General features: G+C 42.7%; 1 non-coding gene across 1 annotated transcript; it reads left to right on the forward strand.

The window, feature by feature from the left end:
• The first annotated feature begins 390 nt into the window (after positions 1-390).
• TRNAK-UUU (transfer RNA lysine (anticodon UUU)) lies at positions 391-465 on the forward strand. The gene has a single exon. It is a non-coding gene; the product is annotated as a tRNA-Lys (tRNA).
• Positions 466-4583: the final 4118 nt, after the last annotated feature.

A 4583-nucleotide genomic window follows, 5' to 3' on the forward strand; every position in this document is an offset into this window, starting at 1 on the left:
TATAATACAAGTAAATTGTCTACCTTCTCCTATTAGATTAAGCTTTTGGGTTGAATTAGTTGGTGCATGCAACTTAATACCTGCAACCTGCGTTCTACCCACACGTCGCCGCAGGGAGAACGAAAAGATTGGTGGTGCAGGAAACCGAATATTTTATATTTTAGCCCTTTCTCGGAAAAAAATTCACGTTTGGACCTTAAAAAATTTTAATGTCATTTTTGGACCCTTTGCTCGGCGCCATAGCCAATGGCGCCGAGGTAACACAGCTCGGCGCCATAGGCTATGGCGCCGAGGTGCGTGTTACGCTGCCACAAACGGACGTCGTGGCACTGACGTGGTACCGAGCTCGGCGCCATAGATCTTGGCGCCGAGCTCTATTATGTACTCAAAACTTGTCTAGCTCAGTTGGTAGAGCACAAGGCTTTTAACCTTGTGTGGTTGTGGGTTCAAGCCCCACGATAGGCATGTTTTCATACTTTTTTTTGTCTTTGTCACTGACTTTTTTTTGTTGTCTAGATTTTTCGTTTATGTCGCTGATTTGTCCGTCTAGATTTATTTCTTATCCAGATTTTTTGTTTTTGTGACTGATTTGTTTATCCGTCCATATTTTTCGTTTATTAAGCTTAAGGAAACGTACTTGCATTGGTTAGCGGCCACCGGTTTAGCTATGGTGCATCGTGGTTTTTTTCGTTTATGCCGCTGATTTGTCCGTCCAAATTTATTTCTCATCTTGATTTGTTTTTGCTTTTGCGACTGATTTGTTTATTACATTTTGTTTAATAGTACCGAATAATCCGTCTGGCCCTTGGTGCATTGTAAACCCCACATGCTTAAGCTTGATTCCGTCCTCTCGCTAATTACAAGTGATTTTAAACATTAAATAATATACTAAAAACTGAAGTACACCATTTAAAATGTTAAAAATATTTATATCATAAACAAATGATTGTGTTAATCTTACATTAGTAGTGATGTACAATGATAAATTTTAATTAATATTAAAAAGTATAATTTCGAAAATATTAGATTATTGGAGTTTTAGAGTCCAAAATATAAATATACTTAATAAACAAAAAGATTATAATTAGAGTCCAAAATATAAATATACAAGGTATAAATAAACAGTGACTTGATGATTTTATAAAGTACTCCGTACTTCCATAGGGTGGGTTACTTATGTGCATGGTACTTGCGTCACGCAGTTTGAATAAACAAAAACAAAAACAAAAAATATCTAGATGAATAAATAAATCGGTCACAAAAACAAAAAAACTAGATGAAAAATAAATCTGGACGGACAAATCAGCGACATAAACGAAAAATATGGACAACAAAAAAACAAATTAGTGATAAAAAATACGTCCACCAAGGAGCTTGAACCCATAACCTCAAGGTTAAAAGTCTTGCACTCTACCGACTGAGCTAGACATACTTTGCTATTACATATCCGAGCTCGGCGCCATAGATCTTGGCGCCGAGCTCGGTAACACGTTGGCACCACGTCGTTCAGGTTGGGCCAGCGTAGCACGCACCTCGGCGCCATAGCCTATGGCGCCGAGCTGTGTTACCTCGGCGCCATTGGCTATGGTGCCGAGCAAAGGGTCCAAAAATGACATTAAAATTTTTTAAGGTCCAAACGTGAATTTTTTCCGAGGAAGGGCTAAAATATAAAAAATTCGGTGCAAGAAACAACCAGATACATGTACAATCGGTAGACGACTATTGTGGGCCTCAATAACAAACTGATTACAATTTTAGAAAATATTAGGAGCTATTGGATTTTTCCAAAAGAAATTAGTTTATTTTTCCTTGGGAAAATAAGAATTCTTTGAGAAATTGTAGTTCCCAATCTAGCTCATAGAGAGATCCCAATTTTCATGTATTGGAGTAAATATTGTTGAAAGTTGCTGGAGATGCTCTTATGTAGCTAAGTAGTACGGTAGTAGCGTGGAGATGATATGGTTGTTGCGTTGTTGGTTGACCTGCCAGATAGAACGGGCGAAACAACGAAAATTCTAGCTCGCTGAAAAAAGGGGACAAACCATTTCAAATATACTGTTTGTAATACATTTTTTTTTGTTTCTGTGTTTTTTATAAAACTAAACTGTTTTATGTAAAATCCATACGTGACTCACGTAAAAATTCTACATTCCAAATAACCCTAACCAAAACGAGGACGTGTCACTTTTAACTAAAGTTTAGTTTATATTACATCAAACGTTTGAATATTAATTAGAAGTATGAAATATAGACTTAATTAAGTTCAATAAATTTGTCTCATCTTTTAGTATTTATCTATAAAATTAATTTTATAATTATAATATATTTAATATCTGTAATCTCTACTATACTTAAAGCATTAGTTTCAACGGTTATTTTTTTACAAAAAAGTCCATACATTTCTTCTAAATCAACTCAGCGTAAAATGTTAAAAAACGGTGCAGGAGGTGTGTTATGTTAAAAAGCAGTTGTAGGAGTTGGGGTTTGAACCCACACACCCTGATGGAAGAAGGGTGAAAAACACTAAACAAAGTAGTCTAACCAGTAGAACATTATGCTCAGGTGTTTATAATATTGAATATAAAATTGTACATATGTATATGACTTTTTGTAAAATTAAAAAATAATCGTGTCGAGTCGGGCCGGGCCAGCACTACGGGCCGAGGCTACGGCCCAAGCACCGCACGACGCTCATGTCGGGTTGGCCCAGGCACTATTAAATGAGTCGTGCCTCGGACCGGCTCGCCAGACACAACTCATTTAGTCATCTATATCTCCGCACGATAATGGTGGTCCTCGCCTCAGTTGCCATCTCCTCGTTCGCCATTCTACTTCTTTTCTCTTTTCTCTCATGCCTCCACCTCTGCGCCACCTCATTCTCGGCAGAGGGCGTAGGAGTACGCGTCTCCTCCTCGTATTCGTCCGACACCAGCCCCGACACTAACTCGCACGGTGGCTATTGCATGTCCGCGAGGACATTTCACATCATGTGTGCACCATCGTTTTTGTCGTCGTCGGACGTCCCGTTCGTCTTCCCAACCTTCGCCCTGTTCTTCCTCCCCAACCTGCTGCCCCCACCCACGGTCGTAGCCGCGAGCCGACCGACGCTCGTCGACGCGGGTACGGGGTGAGTTGGTCATGCTCCTGACCTTTCTCCGTGCGTGTCGTCGAGGAGGACATGGTGGCGTCTGCACGGTTAGGTTATCTTGGCGATGAGGAGTCCAGGTCTGAGATATTGGACAACCAAGGCTCGTAGCGTGGTAACAGTCGGCATATGCTACGAAGTTGGTGGTGTTGTTATGCCGCTTCGGCGGGTCCAGGGCTGAGAAGACACTCACATTCTCTCGCTCTTATCGGATTGATGTCTGGTGTAGGTGCCTCTCGGTTTGGAGCTGCTCCAACTGGACATCTTTCTCCGCTTGCGTGCTCTCTCCCTATATATCTAGCGGTATACTACCTATGTCGCCTCCAGATGTCCAGGTCTTCGTCGTGTCCTTCTCCGGCAACGAACATATATGTCTGTCTGTTACCTTCCACTCCTGCTCTATGAAACCTTAGGAAGTGGAGGAGGCGATGGATGAGAGTCTCTGATTTGCTGCATGTATATCCGTGCGTTCATAAAAATATTATGCAAAGAGCAGAGACAATCAATAAAAAATCTTGATATCTTTTTAGTTGATAATTTACGTGGATATTGTTGTGAGACGTCGCAACGCACGAATAACCGACTAATTATTATTTAAATATTTGATGTGACTTAGGTCTAAACCTTAGCAGATCGTCGCCATGTCCATGTCCCCGCGTGCTGGTCGCCTGCCTTTTCATTTTCTTTTATTTGGGAAGGAGTAGAATCTAGCTTCAGCCTTTTGGCTGTAGAAGTCGGTGGACTGATTAAAAAAAGAAGAAAAATCAGAGCCGCGCTCCCACGTATAGCCGTAGCCGGTTGCCGCGAAGGTCGGGCCGCCCCGTCCGACAGGAGTACGCCGGCCGTATGGTGGTCGACAGTAGGGCGCGGCGCGCGCTGCAGCTTTTTACGGGCGCCGCCCACGACGCGCACGTACGGCGCGACAGCCGACAGAGGAGTCATGTGACTGGACGCCGACGGCGATGTCATCCAGCTTGAGCCGATCAGTTCTCCCGGTAAACATACAAAAAGTGCATGACGGTTCTTGATGGGTTGCAATTCGTTCGCCGTCGTGTTCGACGCTCGTCTCTCTATGGCATTGGCATTGGCAGCCCAGTCAAAAGCGAATTGGGTGGGACGGTAATTAGCCGGAGAAGTAAAAAAAAACACGACCTCAGCAGCGCCAGAGGCCAGACGGCAGAACGTGGTCATCAGAGGGATCGGAGGCACGACGGAGTCGCGGTCGTTGAGCTGACCGAGCGTGCTGTACGGTGGCTCCTGTGGATCCATCCAATTTGTGGACGTGTGATACGAAAATTCGATTTTTTTTTCATAGATAAACAAGAGTATCGGATTCTTATTAATTGCAATGGCCATATCATATGACCATCGATTCAATTAGCGCTCATTTGATCACACACAGCTAATAACAACATTTATAGCTATTGAAATTTAGCCC

This window comes from Zea mays, chromosome 4 (genome assembly GCF_902167145.1).
Source record: "Zea mays cultivar B73 chromosome 4, Zm-B73-REFERENCE-NAM-5.0, whole genome shotgun sequence".
NCBI classification, from domain to species: domain Eukaryota; kingdom Viridiplantae; phylum Streptophyta; class Magnoliopsida; order Poales; family Poaceae; genus Zea; species Zea mays.